We start from the raw sequence: 13,255 nt of genomic DNA on the forward strand, positions 1-13,255 counted from the left end.
CCGCGTGCGGGGGCTGGGACCCAGAAGGGCGCTCCGGGCGGCTCCCCCTGCTCCCGCGCTCTCCGTCTCTGGTTCTGTAAGTTTGCGCACCAGCCGCTGCTGGCCAGGGTCGGAGTCCTGGGCGCCCGCTGACAGCTCAGCGACTGCAATGCGCGGCGAGGGCGTGTGCCCGGCTGGACTCTGGCGGGCCATCGGGGGCTCGGAACCGGGGTCCTGGCCCGGGGTGTGAGCTGGGGAGCGGACCCCTCGCTGTCCTAGCCCCGCCACAAAGAACCGGGAATCAGGCGCTACGAGATCCCGATTCCCGCCTACCGGCACCTGAGGCAGCTAGGCAGAAGGATGCGTTTAAGGTTTTGCACTTACACAGTAGCGCGCGCGCGCGCGCGCACACACACACACACACACACACACACACACACACAAACCGCGTGAATACAAAAAAAAAAAAAAGAAGAAAAAAAAGAACCCCACCCAAAACGCCCCAAGCGTCCCAGCTCTGGCGGGCAATGAGAACAGAGGAAGCAGAGCGACTTCCTCCTGCTACTGGGGAGAAAGAGGGTGGTGTGATGGGTGTTGAAGGGGTGCTTCTGCCGCTGCAGCCGTAGAGAGTGGGGATTGGAAACAACGGGGTTCCAGGGCTGGTGGGCGCGGGTCGGCCGCTCCCGGGCTAGGTGTCCCCTGGGACCCAGGAGATGGGGGGCTGTGAGGGTTTGGGGGAAGATGGGGAACTTAACAGCTTTTCCTTGTAATTTTTCAGTTCTGGTGTGGAGAAGCTGGGGTGAGAGCCCCACCGCTTAGGCCTGGGGGGATGGGGATTTGAAAGCGCGCTGATCCCCTGGGAACCTCCTATCACATCCTCAGCCTCATCCGGATTGTCTGACTCTGGAGAAAGATCATGGTGCTAACGGGCACTTGCTGCTCCTCCTGTTTTCTAGACACTCGTTGCTAATTTCCTGGACTGGGGAGCAAGCCCTAAATAAGCAATCAGACTGGTTAACGAGCGTTTTTGTTACTTTGGCTTTGTTTGTTTGTTTTTCTATTTACTCTCCACCCTCTCTACCTTACAGCGTATCATATACTGTGTTTAAATTTCATCATTTAAGAGTGGGCTCTTTTTGTTAAAACAACTTATCATCGAAAGGGAACTTCACAGCTTTTCCTTGTAATTTTTCTGTTGATCTTGTAGAATCAGCGATAAAACCAACATTAAAGGGAGGCCAGGGGCCTGATCTCAAGAGTGGAGAAAGTTGACATTAGTGGGAGTTCTGGAGGAGGATCAAAGGTAAAATATGTACCTTTGAGATAATGATCTGATCCCTAATAGCTACAACTGTGCAAAGCCAAGTGACTTTAAAGAAATCTCTCAATCTGGCTGAACCCTTGGAAGTTTAATCCTGCTGTTTAGCAGAGCAAAACCCAGACCTTTAATGTTTTTTAAATGGACTTGGCTTATTGTATGTCTCACTGATTTTAGAATGAGGTCCTGTTGGGTCAAATTAGAACCTAGGTTGTCATCAGCCAGTTAAGAGAGGAAGGCAAGCTGTGTGCAGGGCATTTCTACCAGGGTTCTCCCGTAATTGTTAACAAGTGATTCAATCTGTCTAGTACAAGAAATGCTTTCCTAAATTCAGGAAGAAAGAAAACCTTGCTTGAGCAGGGGTGGCTGGCTTAGCACATCACGTGAAGGGAGCCTGTGAAGTGGACACATGGTCTCAAGAGAATAAATGGGACTCAGCAAACCTCCACTGGGATTTGACCAGCATTTGACCTGCCACCCTCAGCAGCAAAAAGTTAACCTTAGCATTCTTGCTCAGGTTTTTAAAAGAATGTTGTGTAGCACAGGTGTAGTTGGCTCTTCTTAACCATTGACTCTGGCAAAGCTGGAAAAACTGTTAGTGGGAGGAGAGTCTTCTGCAGACAGTGCCTGCGTAGCTTATTGGAACCGAGGCCATAGATTTTTACCAGGCAAGGTACAGGAATAATATGTATTACTACTCTGGTGTGTGATCCACATTGAGATTTGGGCTGTGGGGGAGAACAGATTCTATAAATCTCAATCAACCAGTATCTATCGAACCTCTACTGTGTGCAAGACACTATGCCTGATGCCCTATAATTATAAGTGAATGTGGATGAATTTTTCTCCGTTTATTTTTATTAGTTCCAACTGGGGTTGGATCTTTCTGTGTGCATGTGTTCGTCAAAAGAACACCCAGAATATGCATACAAGTCAATTTTAGATTATTCATAGCAACTTAGTGAATGCAGTTTTCAAGCAGTTCAGTCAGTTAGGAAATAAGGAAAAGGTCTTAAATAGAGTGTACTCTCCTAAATGGCTCTCTTTCTTGGCCCCTGATTTTCTGACACAAAGAGCTGGTAACTAAAGTTAAAGTTAGCAAAGTCACGGTGGCCTGAGAGCCAGTGGACCACAGTGCAGCTGTCTCTATAACTTCTGATTCTTTTCTGATATAAGCCCTAAAGTGTTTATTAGGGATATCTGAAGTTGGACGTACACTTGCTACTGTAAACCAATGGCACTCCTGTTATTAGGACTTCAGTATGGAGTCATTCTCACAGCAGTTCAAGCTTTCCTCTGGTGTATCTCTCACTAGAACTTTGAAAACCCACCAAGCTGAACAAATATACAGTGCTTCCTGTTTAGGTGGTTTTTATTTTATTTTATTTTTTTACAATCATACCCTTGTAGGTATGTTGCTAACATCATTCCGTTTTGCTCACTCTTTGAAAAATTCAGAAGGCATGGGCTATATATAGCATGTAGTCGTGTATTCAGACCTTCATTCAGTTATTAGTACTTCCACGAATCTATTAGCTGTATAATGAAGTACACAGAGAGACACTTTCGTTGCTGCATTTTCCTGTAAGTTTAGCATTTTTATGAAGGTCAGTTTTAACCTAGGGAAATGGGTAATTACAGAATTGAACATTGGCAGAGATTTCTCAAGGGAGGCTTGGGAAGAATATTATAACTTGAGAATGTATGTGATTAACTGAGAAGTGTTTACATATATACATGTTTTCAATGCAGACTTTTTAACGCTGTTTTTGTTATCATTCAGGATATAGCTATTTGTATCTGGGGGAACAAAGGCATTTGATAAACCTGTTGTATTCTGGCTCCTTAAGAGAAGTCATTGTGCCTGGGAAAGTTACCTACCGAGTGTTTAAATACTGTTTGCTTGCTGCTGCTGAATTTACCCTCAATTCTTTGTGTGCCAGAGGATCAGGAAAGAGTTGCTAGATATTACGGGTGTAGCCCCTTGAGGCAGGGTAATGTGTGCAATATCCCTTGCTAGCATCAGCCAGATTTCATACAATAACTCCAGTAGAGAAAAGCTCCCCCAAAGCTGAGAATGGCTGAAAAGATTCTGCAGCTGCTGACTCCCCCCACCTGGCACACACTACCTTTGCATGGAATGTTTGTTAGGTTGGAATTTAGGGAAGGCCTGAAAAGGACTTGGGGAGCTCCTCTGCTCCATCATCCCCAGAGGAATTTGCTGAAAGTACTTAATATAGGACAAAACAACTGACACTTGGGGAATAAAGCCAGTTTCAGTGGGCTTCTTGGCCACGCGTTTCCAATTCAGAGACTTAGCCTGGACCTGATGAACTGAGAGTCAGGAAAGTTACCCTCACTGTTGGCTCCTAAATATGGCTCCTCACCACGCCTGTGGGCTTTTCCAGGTTAAGTGAGCCTGGGGCAAGTCACTCCTGGAGGATCTTTCCAAAAGCCCAGGGCAGAGTTTACTGTGAAACCAGAGCCTCCTCACTTAACCCTCTTTGAAGCACCAAATGGTAGAATTCGTTTTTAAGATGAACATATTAAATTCTCCAGATTGATTCTTTTCCTATTCTAATCTTCTGTAAGCCTTCTTTTTGAAACATTTATTGTTTCATTACATAATGCATGTGTGTTGTAGAAGAGTTAGAAAACCAGAAAAGAATAACCATCAGCATCTCATCACTCAGGGAACTCAATATTCTAACATATGTATACATGTCTGTCTCCTCTGTGTGTGTGTATGAAAAAATGGATTCGATAAGTATATCATATAAACTTTTAAATACTTTTTTTCACTTACCAATATCTTCTGAATATTTCTTTTTTTTAAAAAAATATATTTTATTAATTTTTTACAGAGAGGAAGGGAGAGGGATAGAGAGTTAGAAACATCGATCAGCTGCCTCCTGCACACTCCCCACTGGGGATGTGCCCGCAACCAAGGTACATGCCCTTGACCAGAATCGAACCTGGGACCCTTGAGTCTGCAGGCCGACGCTCTATCCACTGAGCCAAACCGGTTAGGGCTGAATATTTCTTTACACCAATAAACATAGCTCTACATAATCATGTTTAATGACTGCAAAACTTCTACTATGGGTGTAGAATAGGTAATCATCCTTTTTTGTTTGGTATTTTGATAATTTCTAATTTTGTGGAATTATAAACCTGAGCTGTCTAGTACAGTAACTACTAGCCACATTTAAATTTAAATTAATTAAAAAAATAAAAATTCACTCCTAAATTGTACTTGCCACAGTTCAAGTGCTCAATTGCCACATGCATGTGGCTAGTGGCCACCACATAGGATGGCACAGACAGAGAACATTCCCATCATTATAGAAAGTTCCTTTGGACAGCACTGGTATAAACATTAATTAAATGAACGTCTTTGAGCAGGCATTGTCAAACTTGTTAGATTGCCCCTTTCAAATAAACTTCTAGCATTGGAATTGCTTGTGCAGACATTAGACACATTTTTAGTGTTAAAAATTCCTCTAAACACACTCTTAAATTGCTCTGCAGAAAGTTGTTGCTATTTACTCTTTTCACCACCAGAATGAATATGTGTTCATTTCCCCTCTCCCATGCCAACACTGGTTATCAATGTTTTTTAATCTGTGTAATCTGATAGGAGATAAGTGGTACATAACAGTTCTAATTTGCATTTCTTTGAGAACTCTTGAACAGTTTTTTGTATGTTGATTAGCCATTTGTATTTCTCATTTTGAGGATTTGAATCTTACAGACTTATTTCCTTGTTTGTAATTCTTGCAAAGACGGTCTCCACCTCCAAGATTCTGTTTGGTTTGAGGGGGGACCAGGCATCTGTGTTTTTAAAAACTTGTGAGTCTGATGTGCACAGAAATGGTGTTGTGGCCCATTGCCCACTCAAGGCAGGAATGTCCCTTATGTGCATCCCTGACAGAATTATTGTTTGGCTTCTCCTTAAACACTCCCTACCTTTTAGAGGGCTATGTTAGAAAAGGTTCTTGAGCTGAAACTTACTCTGAAGTTCCATCATGGGCTAGGCCTAGCTCTGCTGTTTGCAGCTACGCAGAATATGTTTGCTTCCTCTTTTACATGACAACCCTTTAAATATTTGGAGGCAGCCACCATGTCATATTTATTTTTTAAAACTCACCCGAGGATATTTTTTTCCTTTTTTTTTTTTTGAGAGAGTGGGAGGGAGGAAGAGAGGGAGACACATCAAATGGCTGTCTCTCACTCGTGTCCCAACTGGGGCCAATAGGGGCCTGGGGCCATCCTGGGCAGGGATTGAACCTGCAACCAAGGTACATGCCCTTGGCTGAGACTTGAACCCAAGACCTGCTGGTCAGCAGGCCAACGCTCTAACCATTGAGCAAACTGGCCAAGGCTACCATGTCATTTGTAAATTCACTCTTTAAAAAGCCAAAGAGACTTCATTTATTTCCTTTATTCCACACATTACTTGGTTTCAAGATTCTTCACCAGCCTGGTCATCCTGTTTGGGTTCTTTTCCAAGGTCTCAGTGTCCTACTTAAAACGTGGGAGAAAGAACACAGGCCCAAGAGTCAGACCTGGGGTTGAATCTGACCTGTCACCTGCTTGCATTGTGAACTGAAGCAAAGAACCAGATCTCATTTTCCTCATCTGTGAAATGGGATATGTAGTTGTACTACCTACGGAGTTCTTGTGAGGATTAATGTGTGGAAAGTGATGCATAAGTAAAGCATAAAGGTTAAAAAAAGAGAGATCTGGTGGGGGAGAAATGTATTCTGGAATGGGGGAAGGGGACAATATTTCCTACGCATTCTAGATATGAGTCATGAAGTCAGAAACTGTGTATCCATCTCTGTTCCCAGTGCCTCACTCACCCCCACCCCCTGCCTGGAATGCAGTAGGTACTCAGTGGAAAATGCGCTGGCAACAATATGTAAGATGGACCGGATGTTGGGTGTCTGGAGGCCAGGTAACTAGTTAAAATATGTAGTTCCAGAGAGAGATATAACAAAGGCTTTAACTGAGGTAGTGAGAATGGAGATAAGGGGAAAAGTGTAAGAGGTATTTCAGTGATAAAATCAACAGGATTTGGTAACTCTTGAAGGGGGAGTAAGAGGAGGAGGAAGAAGTGGGAGGAAGAGAGAGGGAAGGGAGGAGGTGGAGTCAAGATGACTTTGAGGTTTCTCAGCTTTGGTGAACTGGAGGTAAAGCATGTTTGGTGCTAGGGGAAGGGAAAAGAAAGTGAGCCACCTCAACTTGAGAGTGTTGTCAGCACAAAGCCAGGTTTCATCTAAGCAAGGTGCTGGAGAGAACATTCCAGGCTGAGCAGTGTAGCCATGTGTTTGGACAAAGACCAAGGTTCATGAGGGCAGAGAAGTGTTTCATGTGGGATCAGGAAGGGGAGGAAGAGCCAGGGATGAGGACAGAGATGAGATTGTGAGATTAGCTGAGTGAAGAGGTTTGCACCATTGCGGGTGGTTAGGGAAATGGGAGGCAGGCAGGGTGTGTAGACCAGCCCCATATTTCCAGTTAGATCAGTGATGGTAAATTAGGTCACACTCCTGGGGCAGCTCCGCCAACAGGGTTTGAGCAATGTTGATGAGGGGCTGACTAGTCTCTTCTCCCAGGTACCTGAAAAAGCTGAATAGGATGTTTCCTGAGCTCAAGGGACTCACAGGCTAAGAAGGAAGATTAGATGCTCGCAAAGAATAGTGTAGATAGAAAGAAGCACAGCAGGAGGCTAGTGGTTCTGTCTTCTACTTTGTTACAACATCTCTGCCACTGCCCCTCAAGCTCTTTTATTGTGATCCTTAATGTTTTTCTATGTTCGGTAGGCCTTTGCTAAGGAACAGTGTTAATCTCTATGGCATTTCCCACATTTATTTGACTACAGTGGCCTTTTTAAAAATGAGAATGGGCCCTAGCCGCTTTGGCTCAGTAGATAGAGCATCCGCCCTCGGACTGAAAGGTCCCGGGTTCTACTCTGGTCAAGGGCATGTACCTTCCTTGGGGGCTCGATCCCCAGTAGGAGGTGTGCAGGAGGCAGGTGATGATGTTTCTCTCTCATCAGTGTTTCTACTTCTATCCCTATCCCTTCCTCTCTGTAAAATCAATAAAATATACTTTTTAAAATGGGAATAGGCCCAGCCAGTGTGGTTTGGTGGTTGAGCATCGACCTATGATTCTGGTCTGGGCACATGCCAGGGTTGAGGGCTCAATCCCCTGTAGGGGGCATGCAGGAGGCAGCCGGCCAATGATTCTCTGTCATCACTGATGTTTCTATCTCTCCCTCTCCCTTCCCCTCTGAAATAAAAATATATATATATATATATTTAAAAAAAGAATAAAATAAAAATGGGAATGGGGAAAGTAAATGGTAGGTCTAACTCTCTGAGAAATTCACATATAGTGTACATGTGTAAGTCACCTTGGCATTTCTTTACTTGACCTCCGTGGACTGTACAAAGTGCTTATTTACTACCTTCCCAAATCCCCAGGAGTTTGTTGGAATTAAGAGGACTCATTTGTTCACGTATCTGGTTTTGCTATCTTCTGAGATACAGAATTGTCAGTAAGGCATATTGAAAAATTAGTTTAAAAACAACAACAAAACAAAACCAGAAGGTAAGGCCAGAAACCACAGGAGGGAAAAGTAGCTAGAGCAGTTTCTTTTTTTCTGTAAATGCTAACGGTAATTTTATGATACCTATTTCTCTCAGATTTATCTCTTGTTTTCCGTTAGCATTTGTCAGGAGTGCAGAGGGGTTCCTGGGTAACATTGGCCTGCAGTTTATATCAACCTAGAGCCAGATGCCTTGTTGTTTCTTGTAGGTCTCCACCCTGGAGACTCCCAGAGCAGTAAGCTAGGCAAAGGGACAGTCTTATTTGGCTGGAATTTGCCTGGAAGCTTGTGCTTGTCCGAGCAGAGTGTTTCAGAGTGGGCTCTGGAAGCACACAGTCCAGGTTCAAAGTTCAGCTTATGTACTTACTGGCTTGTGACCTGGGGCCAGTTATATTCCTGTACCTTGATAACCCTCTTATGGGAGTTGTTGCATGTGAAGCACTTAGAGCAGGACTTGACACATGGAAAGCACTGGAATGACTATTGGCTCTCATTATTATTCCCAGGCTTTATGGTGGGCAAGAGAAGTATTTTGTGTGTTATAAGCCAACAGACAAAAGTAAGCTGGCAGAAGGGAAACAGGTATCCTTTCTTTTAAATTTTATTTCCTTGCTCCAAATCATGCCCAAAAGGGTGAGCTACATGGCTGAGCCAGGAAGCATACTTTTCCTGGAAAAAGAAGCTTGCAGACCCCTCCATCTCCATTACGTTCTTGGTAATAACCATTTCCTGTCAGACTTGGTCATATTGAAGAGCCCAGGGGATGTGACTAGGGCTCTGGGTCTTTGGCAGTTCTTGCATTTAGACTAGTCTGATGTGGGAAGGCTGCTCCTCTACTAGTGAGAAACAACACCCAGTCCTGTGCCCAGGGAGAAGGTCCTCCAGTCTGGGGAACTTGTGTGAATGACCTCTGGCAGAAGCAGTCACCTTTATGACAGTCTATTCAGTGTGGTTTAAGCAGAGGGTGGCTAGAGGAGAGTTAGGCTCTGTATGGGAAAATGGAACTTCAATGCTCTTTCCTTTCCTTCTCAATTTTATTGACATCTCTTTCACTCATTCATCTTTACTTTCAAAAATCAAGTGAATATTGAAATTCAAATGCCTTTTTAAAGCTCTATTTTGGAAATACGTATTTTTAGTGAAAACATTTTAAAGCTTAAAGGTGTCATAAGAAATCAATGTACTTTTATATTTGGCTATTCTGGTTTTGTGGTAGCAGGATAAGTTCTCTTAGGGATAGCGTGGACAGGTTTCCAGCATAGTCAGTAAATGCAGAAAGTATGCCAGCTGTTCCAGTGACATGTAGTTTACCCATTGTCTCTGTGTACAACTTCACACGATCACGCCTAAATTTGCTATTATGATTTCCTACAGTTCTTCTCCACCTTATTTTTATTACCCATTGAGTTTATTGCTCACAGGAAGCTGTATTTTTGCCTTTCCTGACAGCTTATGTCAGATTGTGTATGTTTCAAGCTGCTTTGTAATGTTTGAAGATATTCTGGTACTTCAGCTTTCCCATCATGTTGCTTTCCCTAATGACTGAAACATTTTACTGGGTGAGATTTAACTAAGAAGTCAAGTGTTTTTCCAAGCCCCTGGGACAGAGCACCTTTATTTGAAGTGTTTCAGTGACATGTGTCAGGAGACTGGGGAATGCCTTTGTAGGAAATGTTTTTTTATTTCCTTTAAATATGTTTTTATTGATTTTTAGGGAGAGAAGAAAGGAGAGGGATAGAGAGATAGAAACATCGCTGAGAGAGAAAGGAACATCATCAATCAGCTGCTTCCTGCCTGCCCTGCCACTGGGGATCGAGCCTGAAACCTGGGTATTTGTCCTGACCAGGAATTGAACCAGTGACCTCCTGGCTCATGGGCCTATGCTCAACCACTGAGCCACATCAGCCGGGCAGAAATGTTTTTAACATGATGACAAGAGCTTGTATTTTTATAGCCCCCAACTTAGGAAGAGTTAAAAATGCTGTTATGTTTGTGGTCTTGCATGTTCTTACAGGTCACGATTAAATACATACTGCATTATTGTCACCGCTCTTCTCTAAGTGGGGAAACAGAGGCATGGTTTCAAGTGAGGCAGGCTGTAGGTCATCCATATTTACTAAATGCCAGAACAGGTAATGAACTCCAGGTGTCTTGGTTCTTGGTTCCTTTGGAGTAATTAGGTAAAGTAGTACTAGCTCCTGGACCAGATTCCACAGTAAGTCAGGTGGAGGAAGCTCTTTTTAGGTGGCTTTCGTGATTATCTCTTTCTATTGGGAAATAGTGTTTATTTCTGAACAAGCTTAGGTCTTTTAGTGGGAAAGTAGGTGAGGCAAAAAAAAAAAAAGGAGGGGTGGGGTTGTTATTGAGAAATGTGGGTATGATCAGTATAGATTTGTCGTTGCCAAAATAAGCCTAAGGATTTTGAGAACTGTTTGCAATTAGCATTCTTCCTTTCTTTGCTATTTGAATAACTGTATGGAAAAAAGGCTGCAGACACTGGCCCTGCAGAGGTCTCTGGGATCATTTTCATGGAATTGTTTTTATGATTTTTTTTCAAGTGGGTTAGTGCTGTCCAAAATTAACAACATATATATTTCTCTCCATGCCTTTTATGTTAGTTTAGTCTTCTCACTTGAGAAACTGCCAGCTTTATGCCTTACAGGACCTGTTGTCAGTGTCCATGGTGGGAGGGGAAAAGTGCTGTTGGCATAACCAATTTATTTTCATAGGTTACCAAGTTCCTAATGCTTTGCGGCATTAAATGGTTTCCCAGAGTTCTGCAGGAGGGAATACCACCTTCCAAGGTACCTAATTTACCACCAAGAAATAACAAGTTCATCAGGGCTCTGAATCAACTATTGCAAAAATTGAACAAAATCGTTATTTAAAAGCTCACAGGGGCCAATAGGGCTCCTTTTGCTCAGCAAAGTGTTTACACCATGCTCTATTGCTTGTGGGGCAAAGAATGCTCTCTCTGCTAACCTGCCCCTGAGGGATAATTGCTCCTTCACTACTAGTGACCAAAATGACTGCTTGCAGAGGAACTTGGCCTCTGTCTGCCCCTTTCAAACAAAATGGTCTGGCAGAATTTTCACCGGAAGAGCCAGAGGAGAATTCCATAAGATGCTTGCTTCAGTAATTGAAGCCCAGCTCCGTCTCCCTGCCTCCTTCCCTCCTATCTCTGCACATAGCGGGAGCTACTCTGATGTCCAGAGCTGGCTCAGCACTGCACCAGGTCCAGAGACCAGCCGGGGTCTGTGCAGGGGACATCAGAGGGCTCTCACATTCAGAGCCCAGACTCTGGGCCTCAAGTCCTATAGGCCACTGGTTCGCTCTGTCTTTAAAATCTATTTTCAGTCACTGGGTTTTATATTCTTCCTTGTCCCCTTGTGTCACCATCCCAGTCACCGTGTCCTTATCTTGAGCCCCTATCCTGTATCAAACCCTGTGCCTTGGTTTTCCAGCCAGTTGCCCAGTTCTTCTAGGGAGTGTGGTCTATTCTTGTTGCTGGTCTTGAGCAGAGCTGTCCTGTCCTCACTATAACCTTATAATTGCTTGAGGTCAGCATGGTGGGATTGTGCACTGAAGAGGTGTCTGCTTAGAGAACTCAGAGGAGGCAGAGTGTCCGAGATGATGGCCTATTAGTATCCTGTGGCTGCTGTAACAAATTGCCACAAACTTAGTGTTTCAAAACAACCCAACTTTATTATCTCACAGTGCTGGAGGTCAGAAGTCCGAAGTGGGTTTCACTGGGCTAACACCAAGGTGTCTGCAAGGCCTCACTCCCTCCAGAAGCTCTAGGGGAGAATCTGTTCCCTTGCCTTTTCCAGCTTCCAGAGGCTGCCTGCACTCCTTGGCTCATAGTCCCTTCCTCTACCTTCAAGCCAGCAGTGGCTGGTCCAGTCCTCTTCACATTGCATCATACTGACACTGCTGCTGCCATCACATCTCCTTCTCTGATTCTGACTCTTCTGCCTCTCCCTCACTTGGAAGGACCCTTACGATTACATTGGTCCCATCTGGATAATCCTGGATAATCTCCCCATCTCAAATTTCTTAACTCAGTCATATCTGCCAAGTTCCCTTTGCCATGTAATATAACATAGTCACAGGTTTCAGGGATTAAGATGTGGATACCTTTGGGAAACCATTATTCTGCCTACTCCTCAGGCATTGCTGTAGGTTGAGGAATGGCGGAATCCTGGGATCAGGTAGGTTCCAAACGTGAATTCTGACATGGTGGGGGAGGAATGGGGATCCAATAGACTGGCAAATTTAGCCAGATGCAGAAGCCTTCACAGAATAACAAGGGTGCATAATCACTTTGAGAATTTTGGCTGAAAGAAAGCGATACAGGTTTGCAATCTGCTGTTTCAATTTGGATTTTTTAAAAAATTCTTCATAATTAAAAATTTTTATCCCACACAAACTCCCTCAGTCTGTAAGTGGGCACTGCTTTCAGACTTGAGGTGTTTCAGGATACAAGCTGGCCAGACACTTAGCAGGCACTTAGCCAGGTCAGGCCTATGGAATTTTCCAGCCTCAGTTAAAGAACAGAGTAAAGAGGTGTGTGTGTGTGTGTGTGTGTGTGTGTGTGTGTGTGTGTGTGTGTGTGTGTTTAAAAGAAAGGGATGGTTTTACATCACAGAATATTTCTTTGGCTGATAAGCCTCAAGACATTGCTCATGCGTCCCGTGTGAGAGGCACTTCAACCATCCTGAAGGTCAAGTTAGACTGTACTTGGTCCTCCTGCATTCCCAAGGTAACTGCAGGACCCTTTCTCAGAAATGGGTTTCTAAAACACATGATTAGAGAAGCAGAGAGGACTGGAAAATCTCATATTCCTTCCGGCTTCATGATTTCAATTGAGATAGAAATTGAAACTTCCTCTCTTCACCAAATCCAGTCCCTGCCATTTTAGAGTCAGGTACCACAAAAGCTTCCTGGCTGATCGCATTTGCACCAGCCCTCCTTACACTGGTTAGTAAAATATCCATGATGAGCTGATGGCAGAGAGCCTTATTGCCTCAAAAAAGTACTCTATCAGATGTGGATTGCATTTTCTATTTTTACATCAATTCTAATTGACCATGGCTATATTTCTCAGAGGCCTAGCCTAGCCTTTTTTTTTTTTTTCAGACCCTTGGATAACTGACCTGGCTGTGATGGACTGAAAATCATTATGTAAAAAGTTAGGAACCCCCCAGATTTTATTTCAAAACTAGAGGCCCGATGCACGAAATTCGTGCAAGGGGCTTGGCCCTCGAAGCTGCGGCTTCGTCTGGAAGGTCGTTTGGCTGTCTGGTCTAATTAGCATATTATGCTTTTATTATTATAGATATGTA

General features: G+C 43.8%; 1 protein-coding gene across 1 annotated transcript in view; it reads left to right on the top strand.

Moving 5' to 3' along the window:
• The window catches only part of DOCK11 (dedicator of cytokinesis 11), a 199,379-nt gene that overhangs the window by 265 nt on the left and 185,859 nt on the right, over positions 1-13,255 (top strand). The window lies entirely within an intron of this gene.

This window comes from Plecotus auritus (assembly GCF_963455305.1).
Source record: "Plecotus auritus genome assembly, chromosome: X".
Taxonomy (NCBI): Eukaryota; Metazoa; Chordata; class Mammalia; order Chiroptera; family Vespertilionidae; genus Plecotus; species Plecotus auritus.